At 44.8% G+C, this 26287-nt stretch overlaps 1 protein-coding gene across 7 annotated transcripts in view; it reads left to right on the top strand.

The window, feature by feature from the left end:
* The window catches only part of LOC141166004 (pendrin-like), a 254407-nt gene that overhangs the window by 66239 nt on the left and 161881 nt on the right, over positions 1-26287 (top strand). For 2 of the 7 annotated variants that reach the window (XM_073652197.1, XM_073652190.1), the window contains exon 2: positions 8023-8108. The exons of 4 other annotated variants lie outside the window; for them this stretch is intronic. The gene's annotated coding sequence lies outside the window, so the exon portion shown is untranslated. Of the gene's footprint in view, positions 1-8022; positions 8109-19657; positions 19881-26287 lie in introns of those variants that run through there. One more of the 7 variants, XM_073652191.1, reaches the window with a different exon arrangement.

The raw sequence follows: 26287 nt of genomic DNA, 5'->3' as shown, positions 1-26287 counted from the left end.
GCAGCTATTGGTCTAAGAGGTAGAGACTACCAAGCAATGGTAGAACCCGTCTACTCAGACAGTAGGCCCACCATTTTGACAGCACGGGGGGTGGTTGATGTACGCCATGGGAGGGTGCCCGTTCGCATAATAAACATCGGGAAGAGAGAAGTACACCTGCCCCGGTATGCCACGCTAGCTAAATTGTTCACCATAAACCAGAATTCTGTACAGGCCGTGGAACCCTTGCCTCCATCTCATCCAGAGGAAGGTAACGGCTCTAAGAAAACAATAGAGGACTGGTGTCAGCAACTACATTTGGGTACTGACTCCACTCCCTCACACCAGAAACAGGGAGTCTATCGGGTGGTTCAAGAGTACGAGAGAGTGTTTAGTAAACACCCGTTAGACTTCGGGCGAGTAAAGGGGGTAGAACACCACATCCCCACGGGAGACCATCCTCCCATAAAGGAGAGATACCGACCCGTACCCCCTGCACACTACCAACACGCCAAGGGGATGCTTAGAGACATGAAGGAGGCTGGGGTAATCAGGGATAGCTGTAGCCCCTGGGCAGCTCCACTAGTCTTGGTTAAAAAGAAAGACAACACCATGAGAATGTGTGTAGATTACCGGAAAATCAACCGTATCACACACAAAGATGCGTACCCCTTACCAAGGATAGAGGAGTCTTTGGCTGCTTTAAAATCTGCTAACTTCTTCTCTACTTTGGATCTCACTAGCGGGTACTGGCAGGTTCCTGTAGCAGAGGCGGACCGGGAGAAGACCGCATTCACCACCCCGATGGGACTTAGCGAGTTTACCTGCATGCCGTTCGGACTCTGCAACGCACCAGGAACCTTCCAACGGTTGATGGAATGCTGTCTGGGACACCGAAACTTCGAGACGGTCCTGTTATACCTGGACGATGTCATCGTCTACTCCAAGACCTACGAGGACCACCTGAAACACCTGGCAGAAGTGTTCGAAGCCCTGGCAAACTACGGCCTAAAGGTGAAACCCTCCAAGTGTCACCTCCTGAAACCAAGGGTGCAGTACCTGGGACACGTGGTGAGTGCTGACGGAGTGGCTCCCGACCTTGATAAGATCACCGCAATTAAGGAATGGCCAAGCCCCTACAGCGTAAAGGAAGTGCGGCAGTTCCTTGGGTTGGTAGGCTACTACCGAAGATTCATTCCCGGTTTCACCAAAAAGGCAGCTCCTATGCAGGACCTCCTGATAGGCCAGTCCAGGAAGGCCAAGAACCAGAAGCCGCCCTTCAGATGGGAGAAGCTGGAAGAAGAGTCCTTCCGCCAGCTGAAGATGGCCCTCATGGGGGATGAAATCCTGGCGTACCCGGATTACAGCCAGCCCTTTATCCTCTACACCGACGCAAGTAACATCGGGCTAGGAGCCGTACTGTCCCAGATCCAGCAGGGGAAGGAACGGGTAATTGCTTACGCCAGCCGAAAACTGCGACCCACCGAAAGAAACCCTGAGAATTACAGCTCATTCAAGCTAGAGTTCCTGGCAGTGGTGTGGGCAGTCACCGAACGCTTTAGGCACTACCTCGCCTCTTCCCGGTTCACCGTGTACACGGATAACAACCCGTTGACACACCTGGATACGGCAAGACTCGGTGCCCTGGAGCAGAGATGGATGGCCCGCCTGTCCAACTATGAGTTCACGATCAAATACCGGGCAGGACGCTCCAATACCAACGCGGATGCCCTGTCCAGAATGCCAAACCTACCGGACGTAGGGGAAGATCCAGAGGAATTGGAAGAAGTTGAACTCCCCGCGTTCCACCGTCATGGGACTATCCAGTATTCCCACCGTGTAAGGAGTAAGCAATCCGCTACGTTCAATCCCTTACCTCATTACAACTGGGCGGAAACGCAAGACAGTGACCCCGCCGTCCGACTGGTGAAGGAGATGCTGACTCAGCCAGATGCCCGCCTTGACCCAGACGCTCCGGAGGAGGCCAAGCAACTGTGGATTGAGAAGAGTCGACTGTTCCTTTACAAGGGGAAGTTGTGCCGCAGAATGGTTAACTCCCGGACGCATGAACTGATCTGGCAAGTAGTGGTGCCAAGAAGAGACGCGGCTATGGTACTGGAGGCATACCACGACGGAGCTGGGCACTTCGGGTGGAAGAAGCTGGAGTTCCTGCTGCGCGGACGGTTCCACTGGGTAGGCATGAGGGGAACCATCGAGAGGTGGTGCAGAGACTGTGGACCGTGCCACCTAAGAAGGAAGGACCGTGCCAGCCAGAAGACTCCCTTGCAGCCCATCATCACCCGACAGCCACTGGAACTGGTAGCCCTGGACTATGTGAAACTGGCTCCAAGCAGATCTGGGTATGTCTACGCCCTCACAATCGTAGATCATTACTCCCGGTTCCTGGTGGTGGTCCCGGTCAAGGACTTAACGGCTCAAACAGCAGCTAGAGCCTTCCAGCAGCACTTCTGCCGTCCACACGGATACCCAGAGCAGGTGCTGACGGACCAAGGACCTGCCTTTGAAGCGGAAGTCTTCCAGGAGTTCTGCACTCTGTATGGCTGCCGGAAGATAAGAACAACACCCTATCATCCGCAAACCAATGGACTCTGTGAGAAAATGAACCAGGTGGTGATAGACCTTCTGAAAACATTGCCCCTGGAAGAACGCAATCTGTGGCCTGAGAAACTGCCTGATCTGGTGGACCTATACAACCACATCCCGGTAGGTTCTACCAACTGTACCCCGGCTTACCTAATGAGAGCAAGACCTGGTAAGCTCCCTGTTGATCTGGAGATGGGAGTCCTGACACCCGAGGACACTTCACCAGAAGCAGACTGGGACACAGAAAGGCAGCAGCAGTACTGGAAAGTACAGGAGAGCGTGGAGCGAAGTCTCTGTCAAGCTAGAGAGAGACAGGAGAAGACTTACAACCAATATGCTCCTGCTGTTCCCCTGGTACCTGGAGAGCAGGTCTTGAAGAGGAAGAGACGGCTCCACAAGTTGGACGACCAGTGGGAGAAGGACCCGTACACCGTACTACCCTCAAGCCATGAGAACCCGAAAGTCTGCACAATCAGTAAGGACGGAGGAGAAACCACAGCCATTGTATCCCGAGATCACCTGAAGAAGTGTCCCGAACAGCTACGGGACCCTGAAGAAGAACAAGAAGACCCTCGACCCGCAGAGGAAAGGGAGGAGATGGTTAGTACTGTACTCGGAGACTTCCCTCGGTCTTGGACTCAAGTAAATGGCGCTGTTGTGGTACCCGTCCTCACCTTCCTCCAACCAGCATCCCAAGTGCCTACGGAGAAACAGGTAGAGCTGGAAGAGCAGCCGGTCCAGGAGGCAGAAGACCCCACACAAGCAGACCAGGAGGATCAACCCTCTGCTTATAGTGAGCCTGCCGTACCCCTAGTGAGCCAAAGAGCCCGTAGACAGCTGCCCAGTTTATCTTTGACAGCTCCTACACCCCGTAGCTCAGGACCAGTCAGTCAGCTCCGTAGGTCCACTAGAGCCACTAGAGGCCAGTTGCCCGTACGATGGAGGATCTAAGTGTTTAGACTGCTTTATTTGTATTTACCTGTTTATTGTTGCCTGTAAATAATTGTGTATTTTTAGTTATTTTATAGGTGTCGTTTAGGGATTATCCGGAATCCTTTGTACATATGTTTGGAGCGTAACCCAGGAATGGACTAAAGACTGTTAAGGACTCGGGGCAGGACAGACCCCTACCTGGTTACGGCTCCCTGTTCCTTGGTGAAATGGACACCCTTGTTTTCTTCAAAAACTGCACCCGGTTGCGAACACGCCGTGACCATCCTAATGTGTTTTTCTTTATTATGCTGTTTCTGTTTATACTTGTTATGTTTACAAAAATATGTTTAGTCCCGGAGTACTAAATTTTACTAGGGGGGAATGTGGCACCCCAGGGGTCTGGTTTCCACAGTAATAGCAATATTACGTCTGAGAGCAGGTGGGAGGTCTCCTGGTCAGGAATCCTATGCATGCCACACCTCCTGCCCAGTCCTGGGAGGGGAAGAACTTCCCCTATATAAAACTAGGGCTGAGGCAGGGTTAGAGAAGAAGAAGAAGAAGAGGAGTCCCAGACAGAGATACAGTCTGGTCTGGAGAGGAGCAGCTATAGGAAAGAAAGATCAGGAGCTCAGTGGGAGCAGTGCTAAAAGGAGTCAGGGGCTGGAAGCTGTAGAGCTCGCCCTGATTGAAGAGTTCTCACCGGACCCGGAGTCCGAGGCTGTGGGGACTAATCCTTACCCAGCAGCAGAAACCGACCGGCAGGGGATTTCAGGTCCTCTGGCCCAGAAACCCGAAGGCACGGTCACACGCAAGGGACCAGCACCGCCGTCGTGGAGCGGAAGCTACCAGAAGGCCCCGAGTCACCGGCCATACGGGTGAGCACCACACGGTACACTCAGGGACGTGGGCTACTTTTACCCGCCTCTAGCAAGGTAGCCAGAAGAGTACAATTAGTTGGGGAGGCCTACAACTCCGCCTGGCCAGGGGAGATCCTATCTGCTCACAGACTGACCAGGCCCCGATCGCTAGCCAGTACTCCGGGAGAGTCTACCTTTGCCACCAGTAAAGACCCTGAACTACACCGCACCGTCTTTGAGTGGTTCCTGGTGCCTGCGTGCAACTCTGCTAACCCCATCATTCACGTCGGCTGCCCTGAGGCCATACCCCTCCCGTTGGGGGTTATACCATCCACGCTGCACATCCGTACCACCGGCCTCAGCGGTCTGCCCTGCAGCGGCGGCTTCATAGCCGCATTCAACGGGTGGCGTAGTCGAACACTCTAACATCTACTGCTAAAGACTGCCACTCAGCTTGACTCCCTGGGCACGGACCGGGTCACCGCCACGAGACTACTACCCCTATCAGATCCGGCTCCGGGTAGGCTCCCGCGTGCGCAACGCTGCGCGACTCAGGCCCAGGGGCGCGTCATTATACACATGCTTATATTATACACATGCACTTCACGTACACTTTTTTACACATTTTGTATATATTTATGCATTATACATACAATCCCTTCATGCACTTTATCACTTTACTTGTATTTATCTGCTTTTATGCTATATATGCATTTTGCATTCTTACATTGTTATTTCACTTTAGTCGCACACATTTTTACTCACATGATCTGTGATTTGACTTGATTTGATATCTGTAGTAGTAATTTGATTATATGATTTTATTTTTGTATTAATATATAATTTTTTTATTATTTTTTCGTGTGGATGTATATTTATTTATGTACGTACTGTGAATTACTTATATTGTGCCATTTTTTTATATGCTTTGATATGACTGTCTTGACCTCCACAGTAATAATCATAATCTATCCTTTTGCACGTTGTCACTTTATATTAGTTGCTATTTTACATTAGTCTTGGTAATTAATTTCACATGATTATTACCTCTATAGTAATAATCATAATCCATCCCTTAGCACGTTCTCACTTTATATTACATTAGTTCTGCTAATATTTTTTCTCTCTGACATTGATCAGGCTATACATTTATATACTTACCTCTCCCTCTCCTCTCATCCCATGTTGATGAGCGGTGACGCGTGACCTCCGTGCGCTCTCCTGTGTCTACCGTGATCGGCGTCTCTATGCAGTGCAGGACCTGCGGTCGCGTCTCCCACGTGACCGCGTCTCCTAGGTGACTGGACAGGTGACCCCTCACGTGCTCCGGTCTCCTTAGCTGCATGATGCCGGGCTCGGGCTGACACAGGGGAGCGGCGCGACAGTAGTGATCACGTGATCCAGTCGCCTCATCCCCATTGGCTGACAGTTTTTATATAACACACACATTTGTCACAACCTGCTATCACCCCCTGAGGAAGGACGCAAATGAAACGCGCGTCTGGGTGAGCTGTCCACATACATAGCAGGAGCACAAGCTGAGCCAGCGTCCCAAGCCCTTACTTTGGTATGAGATAATTTAATCCATATACTATACACCAATTTAGCCATACACCATTGATTTATTGTGGTATATCTTGATTTATTGGGTTTTACATTCAAATCTTTGTACATTCCTATCTATATTTTTCAATTTTGCTACCATGAATACTTCCTGGTGTCCTCTACCTATCGTGTGATTTATTAGCTGCCTTGTATATATTCTGACACCTCTATATCCATATGCATATATACATCTATGTGCTAGTACTTGTTTTGGGTTTTGCAAATCGCTTTGGCTACTCATATATATTATATTATTATTTTTTAGTCTAATTGTGCTATGGAGTGGATGCTCTTTTCTGTGACACCACATATTATGTTTCAATAAAGGTTTCTTTTTTTAAATATGGCCGGTTTGTCGGACAATCATTATAGGGTTTTGTTTCATGTTTTTCCGATGGTCTAAACCAGGGGTCTCAAACACGCGGCCCGCGGGCCGCATGCGGCCCCTGAGGCTGCTTTATGCGGCCCGCAGGCACAGACCCCTTGACGATCCCGACCTGGTCCAGGAGGAGCCGCCGACAGCAGCGCTGCATTGCCGCACAGAGACCGGCTCCCTGCACAGCATTTCCAATGCCAGCCGCTGACCAATCAGAGGCCAGCAGCTGATATATGCGTGTCGGTGCAGCGAGTATGACGTCATTGCCATATGCAGATGTCAGCTGCTGGCCTCTGATTGGCCGGCGGCTGACATTGAAAATGCTGTGCTGGGAGACAGTCTCTGTGCGGCAATGCAGCGCTGCTGTCGGCGGCTCCTCCTGGACCAGGTCGGGATCGTCAAGGGGTCGGACTCTGTGGTGCCTGCGGGCCACATCTGCAGGAAGGCCGCCGAGGGAACGGAGGACAGGTGAGAATCATCTTTTTTTTTTTCTATTTTATGTGTGTGAAGAACAGCACAGGGGGCACATAGCCACAAGAGGGGACCTGGATGGGGCACATAGCCACAAGAGGGGACCTGGATGGGGCACATAGCCACAGGATGGGGACCTGGATGAGGCACATAGCCACAAGAGGGGACCTGGATGGGGCACATAGCCACAAGAGGGGACCTGGATGGGGCACATAGCCACAGGATGGGGACCTGGATGGGGCACATAGCCACAAGATGTGGACCTGGATGGGGCACATAGCCACAAGAGGGGACCTGGATGGGGCACATAGCCACAAGAGGGGACCTGGATGGGGCACATAGCCACAGGATGGGGACCTGGATGGGGCACATAGCCACAGGATGGGGACCTGGATGGGGCACATAGCCACAAGATGGGGACCTGGATGGGGAACATAGCCACAGGATGGGGTCCTGGATGGGGCACATAGCCACAAGATGGGGACCTGGATGGGGCACATAGCCACAAGAGGGGACCTGGATGAGGCACATAGCCACAAGATGGGGACCTGGATGGGGCACAGAGCCACAAGATGGGGACCTGGATGGGGCACATAGCCACAGGATGGGGACCTGGATGGGGCACATAGCCACAGGATGGGGACCTGGATGGGGCACATTGCCCCAAGATGGGGACCTGGATGAGGCACATTAGTACAAGATGGGCGCCAGGATGGGGAACGTTGCCACAGGATGGGGACCTGGATGGGGCACATAGCCACAGGATGGGGACCTGGATGGGGCACATAGCCACAGGATGGGGACCTGGATGGGGCACATAGCCACAGGATGGGGACCTGGATGGGGCACATTGCCCCAAGATGGGGACCTGGATGAGGCACATTAGTACAAGATGGGCGCCAGGATGGGGAACGTTGCCACAGGATGGGGACCTGGATGGGGCACATAGCCACAGGATGGGGACCTGGATGGGGCACATAGCCACAGGATGGGGACCTGGATGGGGCACATAGCCACAGGATGGGGACCTGGATGGGGCACATTAGTACAAGATGTTTTCCATTATTACTATATGATGCTAATTGTAAGACAATATTACTGTATGTGGCCAATTGGGGGAAATAAAATTGTAAAAAAAATAAAAAATAAAATAAAGCATGAAAAAATATTGGGCACTAAAAATGCTGTTTTATAAAGGTACGAGGGCTGGAGACCCCCATCTGGGAAGCCGTAAAGCCACAGCTGTGGCAGAACAAATCTGAAGCAGCTAAAAACCAGCAAAGGTAAAACACTGCTTGATGTGGACATTTATATTGTTACCTTGCTGAAGGCTGTATCTGGAGCCAAGTGGATTTCATGTCACTGGAAAAGCTCTTGGACATTATATGTGTAATATGTCGGCGAGCCACTGAGATGGTCTTGGTTATGAGCAGTTTATGATAAATAATAAACTGCTGGATTGTGAAATACCGGAAAGGTGTTGCATGTGTGCTTTAGTTGACCCGGTGAAGCGAGTGTCCCCCAGCATGATGACTAGCACTGACTTACACTACCTATTTGCCTTAGTTCTCTAAATGCTTTCTTTTTGTCACTAATTGCGCCCCTTACAGCTCTATTTAGCCATAGTGGTTTCCTCCTATTTCTAGCATGTTTATTCCCATAGGGTATATATTGTGCACAGGTCCTATTCAGGATGCTAATACATGTCTCCCATTTGCTTTGTGTAGTTTTATGTCTCAGGATATCATCCCAGTTTATTGCACTAAGATCATCTCACAACCATTGGAAATTTGCCTTCCTGAAGTTTAGTGTCCTTGTAACCCCTTTACTACACATCCTATCAAAGGATACATGAAACTTATTATTTTGTGATCACTATTACTCAAGTGACCCCCAACTCGTATATTTGATATGCAGTCTGGCCTGTTGGTTAATATTAGGTCTAGCAGTGCCCCCTTCTTGTTGGGTCCTGAACCAGTTGTGAAAGGTAATTGTCTCTCATATTTGTCAAAAACCTATTACCTTTGCTTAAACTTTCTGTTCCCCAATGTATTTCAGGGTAGTTGAAGTCCCCCATAATAATGACTTCTCCTTGAGTTGCTGCTTCATCTATTTGCTTTATGAGGATATTCTCCGCTGCTTCCATTATTTTTGGAGACTTATAACAAACCCCTATCAGTAATTTTTTATTTTTTCCCCCTCCCCTTATCTCCACCCACAGGGACTCTACATTTTCATTAGATTCACATATATTCTCACGCAAAATGGGTTTTAAGGATGATTTTACATATAAACACAGACCCCCCCTCGCTTGTTTGTACGATCATTTCTGAACAGACTATAGCCCTGTAAATTAACTGCCCAGTCATGGCTCTCGTCCAGCCATGTCTCAGATATCCCCACCATGTCATAATTATTTTACAACAAAATTAATTCTAATTCCTCCATTTTGTTGGTGAGGCTTCTGGCATTAGTGTACATGCATTTTATGTATCTCTCTGTACCTCTATTCCTTCTTACTATATTGACTGTTCTAACCCCACCCCCAATTTCTTTATTTGTGGCCAGGTCACTATCTGCACTATCTTCCCCACTTATAAAATCAATACCCTCCCCCCCAATCCCTAGTTTAAACACTCCTCCAACCTTCTAGCCATTTTCTCCCCCAGCACAGCTGCACCCTCCCCATTGAGGTGCAGCCCGTCCCTAGCGTAGAACCTGTAGCCAACTGAGAAGTCGGCCCAATTCTTCAGGAACGAAAACCCCTGCTTTCTACACCAATTCCTGAGCCACTTATTTATCTCCCTAATCTCCCGTTGCCTCTCTGGCGTGGCACGTGGTACGGGCAGTATTTCAGAGAATACCACCTTGGAGGTCCTTGCTTTAAGTTTGCAGCCTAATTCGCTGAAATCATCTTTAAGGACCTTCCACCTACCTCTAACTTTGTCATTTGTACCAATGTGCACCATGCCCGCTGGGTCTTCACCAGCCCCTCCCAGTAATCTGTCAACCCAATCAGCAATGTGCCAGACTCGAGCGTCAGGTAGGCAGCACACTGTTTGACGATCCCTGTCTTTGTGACAGATTGCCCTATCTGTTCCCCTAATAATTGAGTCCCCCACTATCAGCACCTGCCTGGCCTGCCCTGCTCTCCTATTCCCCCCCTTACTGGAGCAGACACTCCTCCGGCTTTCAGAGGACATGCCTTGCTGCAGCAGTGCTAACCCTGTACTGACACCCCCCTCATCTGCCAACTTTGCAAACTTATTGGGGTGTGCCAGATCAGGACTAGCCTCCCTGGCACTCTTCCCTCTACCCCCCCTTCTAACTGTCACCCAGCTAGCTGCCTCACTGTCCTTCAGCATCCTACTACCACCCTCCCCCACATCTACCCCAGTGAGCAGCTGCTCAGTGAGCAGCAGACTCCTTTCCATATTGTCAATGGATCTCAGTGTTGCCTGCTGCTCATTTAGTTCCAGTACCTAGGCTTCCAAAGGAGCGAAGCAAGACTGCGGGGACCATCAGAAACTAAGTATAGATTTATTTTTTTATTTTTAACCATTCTTTAAGGTCACACTATATAAATCCATGCCGTTTGCATGGATTTATATAGTGTGACCAAGTTGTCAAGCACTTTCCAAGTGATGCTAATGTAGCACCCCGAGGGCTCGGCTGCTACAGGGGTATTGCACCTCAGACCAGAGGTGTGATATTCCACTCCCGGGTAAGGATGGAGTGTGGACCAGGACTCGGTAGGCTGCATGCACCACACACACCCCATTTCCGAGGGACAGCTCAACGGTGCTCCCACTAGACAGAAGTGCAGGCACGACAGCATCTGTCCCTGGCTGGAGTGGGGCGGGGGGGTGGAATACCCAGTGGTGTAGGAGCAGATAGGGGTGGGTTTCTGGGCATAGGTAGGAGCCCATTGGTTGCTAGTCACCTGGGCTCGGGTGTTAGAAGGAGGTATATAAGGTGGGCACCATCTTAGGACAGAGTTGAGTCCAGCCAGTTCAGAGAGGAGGAGAAGAAGACAGGAGCTCAGCCAGAGAGGGCTGACAGGGAGCTGTGGCTCAGTCTGGGCCCAGCTCCAGAGGCAGGCCTGGAGTGGAGGCCAGAAACAGCAGAAAGAGAGAGGAGAAGGAACGGAAAGGAAAGTAAGAAAGGAACTGGAACAGAGGAGAAAGGAAGCAAGGAACACAGAGAAAGGCACAGAGACACGAAGACAGAAGGAACCCCATATGCCCAGGAGATACAGGGTGAAGGGTTGGCAGAGCAGGGTACCGGAACCCAAATTGGTGGAGGCAACAGATTCCTCAGCCAAAGACCGGAGGTTGTTACCACATCTTGGTGCGACCCCTCACTACATCCACCAGGAAGGCATACCATATAGGGTCAGGGACGCAGAGATCAGCGTGCCCAGAGAAGGCCCGAGGGAGCTGGACAAAGGTGGGTCACTGGTGGGGACGGCCAGAGAAAGGAAAGGAAGGGAGCCCTGTGCCACGCTCTGGAATTGCCTGGGAGTTGGTCGAGTCCCTTGCCTGGTGAACGCAGCACGGCTCAGGCAGTCCCTCATGTGCACAAGTGACCAGAATAACAACCGTGAGTAAAGCTTTGGAAACTGCAATTACAAGTCTCTGTGTTTCATCGCCGCACCAGCACCATCAGTACTGGGACACTCACACCATCACTCCCATCATCCACATTAGCTGCCCTGAGGCAATACTTCTCCCGTGGGGAGTTATCCCATACTCGGCTGCGCAAACAACATCAGCCTCAGCGGTCGGCAGCGCAGCGGCGGTCCCCACTGACCGCAATCCACGGGTGGCGTAGTCGGACATTTGCTATACATTAAGACTGCCACTGGTTTGACCACCCTGGGCACGGACCGGGTCACCGCCACACGGAGACTACAACCCCCAGCGATCCGGCTCCGGGTATCCCCTTGCACAGCACAGGCCCAGGGGGCGCGTCACTAAAATCGCTTGGAAAGCGCTTGTCAACCCGCATGCGGAAATGCATGTGAAGAACGCTTCACATCCGCTTGTCCCTGGCAGGAAAAAAGCATGTACAATCCGCATGCGTTTTTTTCTGCTAGGGAGATACAGAAACTCTCAGGAAAAATCCAGAGCATTTCTGCATCGTGGGCACATAGCCTTAAAGAGTTTTTTTTTTTCCCCCGTTTAGCAGCAATCCAACCTACAGCTGAAATGCTCTTCCAAAGGACTGGATGCCCCAACCAGCTGCCCCTTATAAACCCTTAATTTTGACCCCTCACCCTTAATTAACCCCTTGTGAGTATAGCGTATAGCAGTATAGCTACACCTCAGGATCTAAGTGCAATGTAGTTAAACCTTAAATACACAGGTAGTAAAATAAGAGACTGTAAAACTGTAGCGAGAAAATAGGTTTTAAAAACTAAACAGGTAGAAAAGCACTCAGCAGTTCACAATTCAACAACTTACAGCAATTCACACAGGTATTTTCTACACGATTCCAAATTACCTATTCACTGAAAAACAAGTCACACACTTACTTCCATTTACGCTACAGTCACACTCACTAAGGAAGAAGATTTAAAGAGTTTGTTTTTTTTTTTTTCCCCTTTAGCAGCAATCCAACCTACAGCCCAATGCACTTCCAAAAAACATTACAAAATAAAGAAAAAAGATGAAAAAATATGAATCCAATAAATGCTTATATTTATGTAAAATAAAAATAAACCAAGGAAGTACACATATTTGGTATCACCACGTCTGGAACGACCTGACCTATAAAACTGTCACACTAGCTATCCCCTTCAGTGAACACCATAAAAAAAATAGTGGCAAAAAATTATGCTTTGTCACCTTACCCCTGATCAAAAAGTGGAATAAAATGCAATCAAAAAGTCAAATGGTAATAAAAATGGTATCTTTGAAAATGTCATCTTGTCCCGCAAAAAAACAAGCTGCCATACAGCTCCGTCAGCGGAAAATAAAAAAGCTATGGCTCTTCGAATAGAGCAATGAAAAAACAATTCTTTTTTCTGTAAAATAGTTTTTATTGTGTAGGAGAGCCAAAATATAAAAAAATTATATAAATCTGGCATCGCTGTAATTCTACTGACCCAAAGAATAAAACTGACTCATCGCTTTTACTACAAGGTTAATACCATAAAGAAACCCAAAAAAACATTTCCTGAATTGGTGGATTTTGTTCATTCTGGCTTCCAAAAGTCAGAATAGAAAGCGATAACTTTTTTTTTATTTGCCCCAAAATGGTACCAATAAAAACGTCAACTCGTTCCACAAAAAAACAAGCCCTCACATGACTTTATTGGGAGAAATATAGAAAAATTATAGCTTTCAAAATATGGCAATGCAAAAAATTTGTTTTGCAAAAAACAACAACAATATAAATCTGATATCACTGTAATCGCACCAACCCGAAGAATAAAGCTGCCTTACCACCTATACAGCTCGAGAAACGGCATAAAAAATAAATAAAACCAATTCCTGACCTGCTGTTGATTTTTTCATTCTGCCTCCCAAACAATGCAGTAAGGCTTGGTTCACATTTATCCTGCGCTCTATGCTGAACACTTACACTGGAGTTTCCATGTAAATCCCTGAAATACGTGATGCAGACAGAACCCCCGGTGGAAGATTCCCCATAATGAGGCAGATGAAGACACTGTGGACGTTGTCTGGCCTATGATTCGGTGGTGTCCATCTTTTTAAGATTGCACAAATGGACGGTCGACCACAGTATTGCGCACCTCTGGAAAGGATACTGCTGAACAGAGGCCAGACAGAGTCCAGAGTAACTCTGCTGCCTCATTATAATGAATGCATCCCTCAGGAGTTTCATCTTAATCACATCATTAGGAAATTTAGATGGAAACCCGATGTAAGTGCTCAGCATAGAGCACGGGATAAACATCCAAAATGTTATGTAAAACGTACCCAATAAAAGCTTCAACTTAATCCACAAAAAAAAGCAAGTCCCCACTCAGTTTCATCACCTGTCAATGGAAATATAGGGGGCTTCCACGCTACTGGTAGCACCAAGACTCTGGAAAAACACTACGGCTTCTCGCTCCCAAAAGAAATCTAGCTAATTCTGCGCTCCCAAATCCAAATGCCCCCCTCTATTCTGAGCTCCACGGTGTGTCTAAACCACACTTAGCATCCACGTTTGGCATTTCTGTAACGATGAGAGCCTGCTTAATTTACGGGGTCAATGTCTCCAGAGGCATGAGCTTTATACAATGGCACATTTGCAATTTTCACTCAGCAACAACCGCTACTTTTTGTTTCTGGCAAACACCCATGGAGTCAAAATCGTCACTGCATGTGTACATAAATTCCCCAAAGGGTGTAATTTTCAAAATGGGGTCACTTGATGGGGGATTCTGCTCTTCTATCACTTAGGGGTTCTGTAAATGGAGTCCGCAAACTGTTCTACGATAATTTGTTCTCTAAAAGTCAAATAGCGCTCCTTCATAGTAACATAGTAACATAGTTTGTAAAGCCGAATAAAGACTTGCATCCATCAAGTTCGACCTGTTAGTTCTGTAATTGCTAAAGTTGATCCAGAGGAGGGCAAAAACCCCAAATGATTTGGCCAATCTTCACCTGAGGAAAAAATCCCTCCCGACTCTGAAACCAGCAGCCAGAATAAATCCCTGTATCAACCTACTATTTTATTTTATTTTTAAGTATATGCTGAAATCTGCCTGGTATCTAGAAATGCATCCAGTCCCCGCTTGAACTGGTGTAGTGAATCCGACATTACCGTCTCCTCACTCAGTGAATTCCATATTCTCACTGCTCTTACCGTAAAGAACCCCTTCCTATGCTGGTGCTGAAACCTTTTCTCTTCCAGTCTTAGTGAGTGCCCTCTTGTTACCGTAATATCCCTCCTTTTGAACAAATCCCGGGCAAGATCTCTATACTGTCCCCTAACATATTTGTACACATTTATTATGTCCCCCCTCAACCTTCTCTTTTCCAGGCTGAATAGTTCTAGTTTTGCCAACCTCTCTGGGTATTGCAGTCCCTCCATTCCCTTTATTAATTTTGTTGCCCTCCTTTGTACCTTTTCAAGCTCATTTATATCCTTTCTATATATTGGGGCCCATAACTGAGCACAGTATTCCAAGTGTGGTCTGACCAGTGCTTTGTACAGTGGAAGAACAATGTTCTCATCCTTTGCAGCTATACCTCTTCTGATACATCCCATTACTCTGTTTGCCCTTACAGTAGCGGCCTGACTTTGGCCACTCCAATTTAGTTTGCTATCAATCAAGATGCCCAAGTCCTTTTCCATCTCTGAATTCCCCAATGATTTCCCATTCAGTGAGTACTGGTGACTTCCATTTTTCCTTCCCATATGTATGACCTTACATTTCTCCTCGTTAAACCTCATTTGCCATTTAATGCTCCACCTACCCAGCTTATCCAAATCCCTCTGTAGGTCTGCACTGTCCTCTTTTGTATTAAATGTTTTACATAACTTTGTGTCATCTGCAAATATTGATATTTTACTATTTATTCCGTTGACTATGTCGTTAATAAAGATATTAAATAACATTGGGCCTAGTACAGACCCCTGTGGTACCCCACTAGTGACGCTTACCCAATCTGAGTATATTCCATTTATAACCACCCTCTGCCTTCTATCCTTTAGCCAGTTAGCTACCCACTTGCAGACATTTTCCCCCAGCCCCATCATTCTCATTTTGTATACCAACCTATTATGTGGCACGCTATCGAACGCTTTTGAGAAGTCGAGATACACGACATCCACTGGTTCCCCCTGATCTACTCGAGAGCTAACCTCCTCATAGAAGTCAATCAGGTTTGTTTGGCAGGAGCGATTCCTCATGAATCCATGTTGGTTCGGGATTAAAAGATTATTAGCATCAAGATGCTCCGTAATTGCCTCTTTAATGAAGCTTTCAAAAATTTTGCCCACAACGGACGTCAGACTCACCGGCCGATAGTTTCCGGCGTCACTTTTCGCTCCCTTTTTGAATATTGGCACTACATTCGCCTGTCGCCAATCAAGTGGCACAGACCCAGTCTCAACAGAGTCCTTAAATATAAGATATAACGGTCTGTCTATCACATTACTTAGTTCCCTTAGTACCCGTGGGTGTATGCCATCAGGTCCTGGTGATTTGTTTATTTTAATGTTACTGAGGCGTTTCTGTACCTCAACTTGGGTTAGATTTGTCATACTTAGTGGAGGATTAAGTTTGTCACTTCTCATTTCTCCTGTTAGTTCGATTTCCTTTGTGAAAGTTGTCGAAAAAAAATTATTTAATAGATTAGCTTTATCCTCATCTTTCTCTATGATTTTGCCTTCCTCACTTTTTATCGGTCCAATATTATCCGATTTAATCCTTTTACTATTTATATACGTAAAGAACAGTTTGGGATTTGATCTACTTTCCCTAGCAATACGTCTCTCTGTTTCCTCCTTCGCTATTTTTATTTGTTTTTTACAGTTTCTCGTTTTTTCCTTGTAACACATTAGTGCCTCCCTTTTATTCCCATACGGTATATATCTCTCGCACTGAGTGTTCAGAATTCTTTTGAAGGTTTCCCATTTACTATTCGTATTCCTTTGATTAAGAACTTTGTCCCAGTCAATAAGTTGAAGGCTTTCTTTCAGCTGATCAAACTTCGCCCTCCTAAAGTTTAATGTTTTTGTTGTTCCCTTATTGATAACCCTACTGAAGGGCATTTTGAAGTCGATAATATTATGGTCGCTATTACCTAGGTGCCCCCCTATCTGTACCTCAGTTATTCTATCAGGCCTATTAGTCAATATTAAGTTCAACACGGCCTTCCCTCTCGTTCGTTCCTGCACTAGTTGGGAGAGATAATTATCCTTAATATTTGTCAAGAACCTTTTTCCTTTCTGAGATCTACAGGTTTCTGTTTCCCAGTCAATATCCGGGTAGTTGAAATCCCCCATTACAATCACTTCATTATGTTTTGCTACTTTGTCTATTTGTCCTAATAGCAGATTCTCATTCTCCTCTGTTATATTGGGTGGCTTATAGCAGACCCCCAGTAATATTTTATTATTATTTTTAGTTCCCTCTATCTCTACCCACATGGACTCGACCCCTTCTTCTCCCTCTCCTATATCTTCCCTTAGTCTGGGTTTTAGACATGACTTTACATATAAGCAGACTCCTCCGCCTTTCCCCTGTTTCCGGTCCCTTCTAAATAAACTATAATCTAATAAATTTACCGCCCACTCGTAGCTATCGTCTAGCCAAGTCTCTGTTATACCTACGATGTGATACCTCTCCTCCGATATAAGCGCCTGCAGCTCATCCGCCTTATTGGTCAGGCTTCTTGCGTTGGTCAGCATGCAAGATAAAACTTTGGGGTTATTTAGCATCCTATTCTTCTCTAACGATCTAACTGTACTATCCCCCCCCCTCTCCACCCTCATTATATTCACTTCTCCCCTTCCCTCTTGCTTGCCTCACATCCCACCTATTTCCTTGGTTTCCCCCCCCCCCATCTCTAGTTTAAAAACTCCTCCAACCTATTAGCCATCTTCTTCCCCAGCACCGCTGCACCCTCCCCATTGAGGTGCAGCCCGTCCCTACGGTAGAGCCTGTAGCCGACCGCGAAGTCGGCCCAGTTCTCCATGAACCCAAACCCTTCTGCCTTGCACCAACTCTTTAGCCACTTATTCACCTCCCTAACTTCCCGTTGGCGCTCCTGTGTGGCCTCCTGAGTCTGGCCGTGTGGCTAAGCAGTACTGTACAGCCACATATGGGATATTGCCACGTTCAGCTGAAATTGTGCGACAAATTTTGATAGCATTTTTACCCATTTCCCCGTGTGATAAAGTATAATCTGTGGCTAAAACAATTTTTTTGTGGTAAATATGTAATTATTTTTTCTTGACTGCCCAATGGTATAAAATTCTGACATACATGTGGTGTCAATATGATCACTACACCCCTAGATTAATTAATTTAGAGGTGTAGTTTATAAATTAGGTCACTTATGGGGGGTTTTGCTGTTTTGGTACCTCGGAAGCTCTGCCAATGTGACATGGTATCCTCAAACCATTCCAGCAAAATGTGCACTACAATATGGCGCTCCTTCCCTTCTGAGCTTTCCACTGTGCCTCAAAATTAGTTTTCGATCACATATGAGGTATTGGCGTACTCAGAAGAAATTGCGTAACATTTTGTGGTCCATTTTCTCCTATTATCCCTTTTGAAAATTGAAAACTTGGGGTCAAAGTAACATTTTAGTTGAAAAAATTTTAATTTTCCATTGACTAGCCCAATGTTATACAATTCTGTGAATCGCCTGAGGATTAAAACTGCTCACTACACCACTAGCTGAATTCTTCAAGAGGAGTAGTTTCCAAAATTGGGTAACTTGTGGGGGTTTCTGCTGTTTTGGCATGTTAGGGGCTTTTCAAATGTGACATGGCAATTGCAATCTTTTCCAGCCACAATTGTGCTCCAGAATTCAATTGGCACTCCTTCCCTTCTAAACCCTGCCGTGTGCCCAAACAATAGTTTTCCACCACATATGGGGTATCTGTGTACTCAGGAAAAATTGCACAACAAATTGTATGGTTCATTTTCTCCTGTTATCCTTGTGAAAATGAAAAATTTGGGGCTGAGGCAACATTGTTGTGGGAAAAATGTATTCTTTAATTCTCACAGCTCAACTTTATAAAATTCTGTGAAGCACTTGTGGGTTCAAAGTGCTCACCACACCTCCAGATAAATTCCTTAGGAGTGTAGTTTCCAATATGGGGTCACTTGTGGTGGGTTTCCTTTGTTTAGGCATATCAGGGGCTCTGCAAACACAACATGGTGTCCTCTGTCTATTCCAGCCAATTTTGCACTCCAAAAGTAAAATGGCACTCCTTCCCTCCTGAGCCCTGCCGTGTGCCCAACCAGTAGTTTTCCCCCATACATGGGGTATTCAGGTACTCAGGAGAAATTGCACAACAAATTTTCTCCTGTTACCCTTGGAGAATGAAAAATTTGTGACAAAACCAACATTTTTGTGGAAAGCACCTGTGGGTTCAAGGTGCTCACAATGCCTCTAGAAAAGTTCCTTGAGGGATGTAGTTTTCAATATGGGACCACTTGTGGAGGGTTTCCACTGTTTAACAAATTGTATAGTTCATTTTCTCCTGTTACCCTTGTAAAAATGCAAAATTTGGGACTAAGTGAACATTTTTGTGGGAAAAATTAAAATGTTAATTGTTTCCTTCCATGTTGCTTTAATACTTGTGAAGCACCTAAAGGGTTAATAAACTTTTTGAATGTTGTTTTTCAAATAGTGTCACTTTTGGGTATTTTCTGTCACATAGGCCCCTTCAAGTCACTTCTAATGTGTTGTGGTCACTAAAAAAATGGTTTTGTAAATTAAGTTGGAAAAATTAGAAATTGTTGATAAACTTTTAATCATTTTAACTTCCTAACAAAAAAAAATATTGTTTAAAAGTAATACTGATGTAAAGTAGAAATGTGTGAAATGTTATTTATTACCTATTTTGTACAGCATCACTAACTGGTTTAAGAATATAAAAATTGAAAGTTTGAAAATTGTGAAATTTTCAACATTTTCAGCAAAATTCCGATATTCAGGTTACTTGTATCTTTTTGAAAATATGCATCATCAAAAACTTAGCAAAAAAATATTGTGGGAACATAGCCTTACTGCTTAATTTTGCAGTAAATTTCCACGCTAATACATAGTTGGCAAGTCAAACATACAATTCTTGGCAGAAATATGAAAACCTGCTTGCTGTTGTTTGGAATAATATTAAGTAGGCAATTGATAATCCTTGACAAAGGATTGAGCTGCAGTATGAAACCCGCATGAAAATCATATGCAACATTTGGATGTACTTGAGAATGTCTCTCATTTAATTTTGTTGGAATAAAGCTTACTATTTCTTTTATTTGGAACACGGCTGGAGGATTTCTTACCTTGATCTACGTAGTGACACATCTGGCAGGAGTGGCTTCTTCTGTGCCGAGGATTCCAACAGCCATACTTAGGGTGAGCTGGTCTCTTAATAATATGTGGAATTGATTATAGTGTCCCTGTGTATATTAATAACCATTCATTGGAAAAAATAGGCAAGACAATGACCAGTAGATATAAGATACATAAAAAGAAACACTAATGTCTGGTAGCTCTAGCTCCTAGAGCTCCACTACACACAGCTACAAATACAAGTGGGATTAGTTGCTATTTTAAAGAATTTCTTGTCAAAAGAAAAATAATTGTGACTTAAGAAAAAAGTGACTGACCTGACAAGGATAGATGATGTATATGTACTGTATTTTTTTAGGGACTTTTTTAAACAGGTGATGGCTATATGGTGCAGAATAGATAGGTAGAGATTAATTACATCACAGCTTAACCAGCTGAAAGAGGAGAGCCAAGTATGTTGAGAAAGAGTAGCAACAATCATTTTAGTGTCTTTAATATACCCTGAGGTATATTAAGAAAGAAATTCTTTCTCCAGAAACAAGGTGTAAGTATGGGGGGATGGGGGATTTTCTCTCTCCTTAGCTAATATAGAGTGTATTTTACTGATTGTCAGTTTTTAAATATGTGTGATCTTTTTTCTTTTTTTTCACATCTGCTTCCCAATGCGTCATTTTCTGTTGTTCAGCTGATGTGCTGTTGCAATGTCTTTCCCATTTGCAATGGATTTGATCTTAGATTTTCACATTGGTTTACCAGTGTATCCATTTTCTGTTGTTCAGCTGATGTGTTGCTGCAATGTTTTCTCCATATGCAATGGATTTGATTCCAGATCTAATTGCTAACCTGGCTCACATGTGCTTGTAGGGGGAATTTACCTTAGTGTAAGAATGGGGTTTCTAACATGTTACAATAGATCATGACTAAGACTGGTGCAGTTGAAAAGTGTCAATCTTAATATTGGACACTTGGTGGTTGCTGATTTCCATATCTATGGTTTTATTGGATTTTCATAAATAAAGTTTTTAGACATTTTATTTCCTGATCGCTAGAGATTTCTTCCAATTTTCTGCATCGTTTCCCACCCGGACCAGCAAGGAGCCTATATACCAATTGGTGAGCGGACTTTTCCTTTCCCCCTCTCCCTATGTTATATAAAATGCACTTTAACCTTTTTAGATGAAGTTAATGTGATCATCTCTAAACTTTTGAATGCACTTCTCCAACTGTTCAAAGTTTCAATACTTTTTTGTGTAACTTGCTGTTCTCTAACAAGGAGCTTAATGGCAAAATTCATAACAAGTGTTTGATCCTTGAATTGGCCAATAAATTTTGGGGTTCAATTAGAATTTGAATTAAACAGTCCTCCTCATCATGCTGTTCACATTTTGACATCATGAGACCAATATGATGCCTAACAATTGATCAACAGTACCTCGCCATTGCAAGGCTTCATGTAGGATGTTCTTAGTTGAAAGTGGCCACTCAGCTTAGTGTGTCACCAGCAGGTTGCAACAGAGATACAGAAAGACTGGAAGACTCACTGAAAAGCAGAGAAGTGGACATGTTTTGGCCACATCCCACACTGATGACTGCTTCATTGTGAACAATGCCCTTTGGAACCGGATGATGCATGCCAAACAACTGCAGGAACATTTATGGGACGTGTGAGGCACCCAAGTGTCATCTCAAGCCTTTTGAAACCATTTACATTAGCGTGGTCTGTGTGCTAGACAACCTGCAAGGGTACCTGACCACACCACCAGGGACAAGCGACATCTACGCTGGGCGAAGGACCAGTGGGCCTCAGCGCTGTTCACTTATGAAAGTCGATTCACGCTGAGCAGAAATGATAGCCACCAATGATGTTGGAGACGTCAAGGAGAGCGCTACGCATCAGCCATTGTCACCAGACGAGCCTTTGATGATGGTGGTATTAGTGTGGGCAGGTGTGTCTAGTCAATACAGAACTGCCTCTGCATGGACAAAACAGGTCTAATTTCATCCTCTCGGACTACAGTGCTCCAGCTCATCAAGGTTGTATCATTAGGGAACGGCTGTTGGAGACTGGGGTACCTCAAATGGATTGGTTTGCACTTTCTCCTGACCTGAATCCCATAAAAAAAACTGACATCAGCTGAGTCGCTGTGTAGAGGCTTGTAATTCTGTACCCCAGAAACTAAATGACCTGAGGGCTGCCTTTCAAGAAGAGTGAGATGCCATGCCTCAGCAGTCAATAGCTCGACTTGTGAGCATCATGAGACGTCGTTGTACAGCTGTAATTGACACTCAAGGCCACATGACTAGTTATTGAGACATTGACATTTTTGTTGAGGTATACTCACCACTGTTGTTGGCTTTTGTTTCAATAAATTGTTTGAGACGAGGAAATCACCATTGCATGGTCCTACTTAACCACTTCGCACCAGAGCTTGTTTTTGCCTTCGTGACCGGGCCAATTTTTTCAATTCTGACCACTGTCACTTTATGAAGTAATTACTCTGGAACGCTTCAACAGATCCCGCTGATTCTGAGACTGTTTTTTCGTGACATATTGTACTTCATGATAGTGGTACAATTTCTTCTATTTCACTTGCGTTTATTTGTGAAAAAATCAGAAATTTGGTGAAAATTTTGAAAATTTTGCAATTTTTAAACTTTGAATTTTCATGCCCTTAAATCAGAGAGATATGTCACACAAAATAGTTAATAAATAACATTTCCCACATGTCTACTTTACATCAGCACAATTTTGGAACCAAAATTTTTTTTTGTTAGCGAGCTATAAGGGTTAAAAATTGACCAGTGATTTCTCATTTTTCCAACAAAATTTACAAAAACATTTTTTCAGGGACCACATCATATTTGAAGTCACTTTGAGGGGTCTTTATGACAGAAAATACCCAAAAGTGACACCATTCTAAAAACTGCACCCCTCAAGGTTCTCAAAACCACATTCAAGAACTTTATTAACCCTTCAGGTGCGTCACAGGAATTTTTGGAATGTGGAAGAAAAAAATTAACATTTAACTTTTTTCACAAAAATGTTACTTTAGACCCAATTTTTTTTATTTTCACAGGGGTAACAGGAAAAAATGGACCCCAAAATTTTTTGTGCAATTTCTCTTGAGCGCGCTGATACCCCATATGTGAGGGAAAACCACTGTTTGGGCGCACTGCAGGGTTCGGAAGGGAAGGAGCGCCATTTGACTTTTTGAATGTAAAATTTGTTTGAATAATTAGCAGACGCCATGCTGCGTTTGGAGAGCCCCTGATGTGTGGTGAGCACCTTGAACCCCAAGGTGCTTCACAGAAGTTTATAATATTGAGCTGTAAAAATAAAATTTTCACATTTTTCCCACAAAAACGTTTTTCATCCCTTAATTTTGCATTATCATAAGGGTAATAGGATAAATTGCACCATGAAATTTGTTGTGCAATTTCTCCTGAACACGCCGATACCCCATATGTGGAGGCAAATCACTGTTTGGGCGCACGGCAGGGTTTGAAAGGAAAGGAGCACCATTTGACTTTTTGAATGTAAAATTTGTTTCAATAATTAGCAGATGCCATGTCGCATTTGGGGAGCCCCTAATGTGCCTAAACAGTGGAAACCCCTCACAAGTGCCACCATTTTGGAAACTAGACCCCTTAGGGAACTTATCTAGATGTGTGGTGAGCACCTTGCACCCCCAGCTGCTTCACAGAAGTTTATAATATTGAGCCATAAAAATAAAATTTTCAAATTTTTCCCACAAAAAATGTTTTTCATTCCCTAATTTTGCATTATCATAAGGATAACAGGAGAAATTCCACCATGAAATTTGTTGTGCAATTTCTCCTGAGTACGCCGATACCCCATATGTGGGGGAAAACCACTGCTTTGGTGTACGGCAGGGTTCGGAAGAGAAAGGAGTGCTATGTTGGCTGGATAGGTTGCAGACACCATGTCACATTTGAAGAGTCGCTGACATGCCGAAACAGCAGAAACCCCCACAAGTGACCCCATTTTGTAAACTACACCTCTCAAGGAATTCATCTAGGGAAGTAATGAGTATTTTTTAATTTTTAAATTTATACCATTGGGCAGTGAAAAAAGCATAATTATATTTTTACCACAAAAAAATGTTTTACCCTCAGATTTTACATTTTCACACAGGGCAATGGGTAAAAATGGTGCTGAAATGTGTCACACAATTTCTTCTAAAAGTGGCAATACCCCATATGTGGCTGTATCGTACCGCTCAGCCATACGGCGAGATCTGGGAGGGACGGAGCGCTATTTGACAATTGGAGAACAAATTATTGTAGAATAGGCATTTGGATTTGGGGGCACAAAATTTTCTGAATTTCTTTTGGGGGGCAAGGGCCATTTCGCTTTTCCAGAGCCTTTCTGCTACCAGTAACTTGGAAGTCCCTTATATTTTTAACAGATGACGGACCTGAGTGGGGACTAGCTTTTTTTGAGGACTGAGTTGAAGCTTTTATTGGGAACATTTTACGTAACATTTATCCGGCGCTCTAGGCTGAGCACTTACATCGGGGTTTCCATCTAAATTTCCAAGTGATGTAATTCAGATAAAACCCCTGCAGGATCCATTCACTGTAATGAGGCAGCAGAGCTACTCTGGACTCCGTCTGGCCTCTGTTTAGCGGTGTCCTTTTTTTCTGAAGTGCACAAAACTGTGGCCAACCGCACTTTTATGCACGCCTAAAACAAATGACACCGTGGGATCACAGGCCAGACGGCATCCACAGTGGCCTATATCTGCCTCATTACAGGGAATCTTCCGTCATGGGTTCCGTCTGAATCACGTATTTCAGAGATTTACACGGAAACTCTGGTGTAAGTGCTCAGCGCAGAGCGCAGGATAAATGTGGGCAGAGCCTTACTGCGATCTTTGGGAGACATAATAAACAAATCAGTAGCAGGTGAAGAATTGGTTTTATTTATTTTTTACGCCGTTCCTCGTGTGATATAACTGATTAGATTACTTTATTCTTCGGGTCGGTGCGATTACAGAGATACCAGATTTATATCGGGTTTTTATGATTGACAGCTGTCACACACTAAGGGACGCTTTTTTTTGCAAAATCTAGTTTCTGCATCGCCATATTTTAAGAGCTATAATTTTTCCCTATTTCAGCCGACAGAGTCATGTGACGGCTTGTTTTTTGCGGGACGAGTTGACATTTTTATTGGTACCATTTTTGGGTACGTGACATTTTTTGATCGCTTTCTATTCCGTTTTTTGGGAGGTAAAATTAACAAAAACCAACAATTCAGGAATTGTTTTTTTTTATGCCGTTCTGCGTGTGGTAAAAGTGATCAGGCAGCGTTATTCTTCGGGTCAGTACGTTTACAGCGATACTACACTTACTGTATATTTTTTTTATGTTTTGGCGCTTTTACACAATAAAACAATTTTATAGAAAAAATATTTTTTTTGCATTGCTTTATTCTGAGCGCTATAACTTTTTTATTTTTCGGCTGATGGAGCTGTATGGTGGCTTTTTTTTGGCGGAACAAGATGACGTTTTCAGCGGTACCATTTTTATTTCCATTTTGCTTTTTGATCGCATTTTTTTCCACTTTTTGTTTGGCGATATGATGAAAAAGCATATTTTTTTGCTCCGTTTTTTATTTATTTTTATTACGGTGTGCACAGAAGGAGTTAATTAGTGTGACAGTTTTATAGATCGGGTTGTTTCGGACGCGGCGATACCAAATATGTGTACTTTTTTTGGTTTTGCATAAATATACGGATTTATTGGTTTAATATTTTCTTTATTTATTTTTATTTATTTTGTGTTTTTTTTTAACAGTTTAAAAACCTTTTTGTTTTTACTTTTTTTTTACATTTTTACTTAGTCCCTGTATGGGACATTAATTTTTATTTTTCTGATCACTGATCTCATGTAATGTAATAGACATGTATTACATTACATGAGATCTTTGCTGACTGTTTCACAGTCAGTGTGTCCTGCCAGGCTTCAGCTGCAGGCTGAGCCTGGCAGTACACGATATATGGCAGATCTGGAGGCGGTCATGTGACCTCCAGCGGCCATAGCAACGCCAGGTCCTGGAAGGTATCAGGGGTCGTCGGAGAGGTAAGTAAGACGACCCCCTCTCCTCTGTCTATCTTCTATATGCCGCGATCACTATAGATCGCGGCATATAGAACATAGCAAAGGGTTAACATCATTGGGACCTGATCCAATCAGGTCCCGATGATGTCCCCTGTCAGAGCTAATGCTCTGCACCGGAATCGCAGTGCTTGCAGGACCCTGGGGGTCCTGAGAGCTGCTGGACCACCCAGCATTTTTAAACATCGGCGCTGCACAGAGCCCAGGCAGCGCCGACGTTTATGTACAGTGGGCGGTCGGGAACCGGTTAAATGCCCTACTACATCCCCTGGCAAAAATTATGGAATCACCTGGCTCGAAGGATGTTCATTCAGTTGTTTAATGTT

The sequence above is a fragment of the Phyllobates terribilis genome, unplaced genomic scaffold, assembly GCF_046119375.1.
Source record: "Phyllobates terribilis strain yellow unplaced genomic scaffold, ASM4611937v1 Scaffold_11__3_contigs__length_659146591, whole genome shotgun sequence".
NCBI lineage: Eukaryota > Metazoa > Chordata > Amphibia > Anura > Dendrobatidae > Phyllobates > Phyllobates terribilis.
Note: the sequence above shows the minus strand (reverse complement) of the source record. Positions and strands in the feature narration are given on the sequence as shown.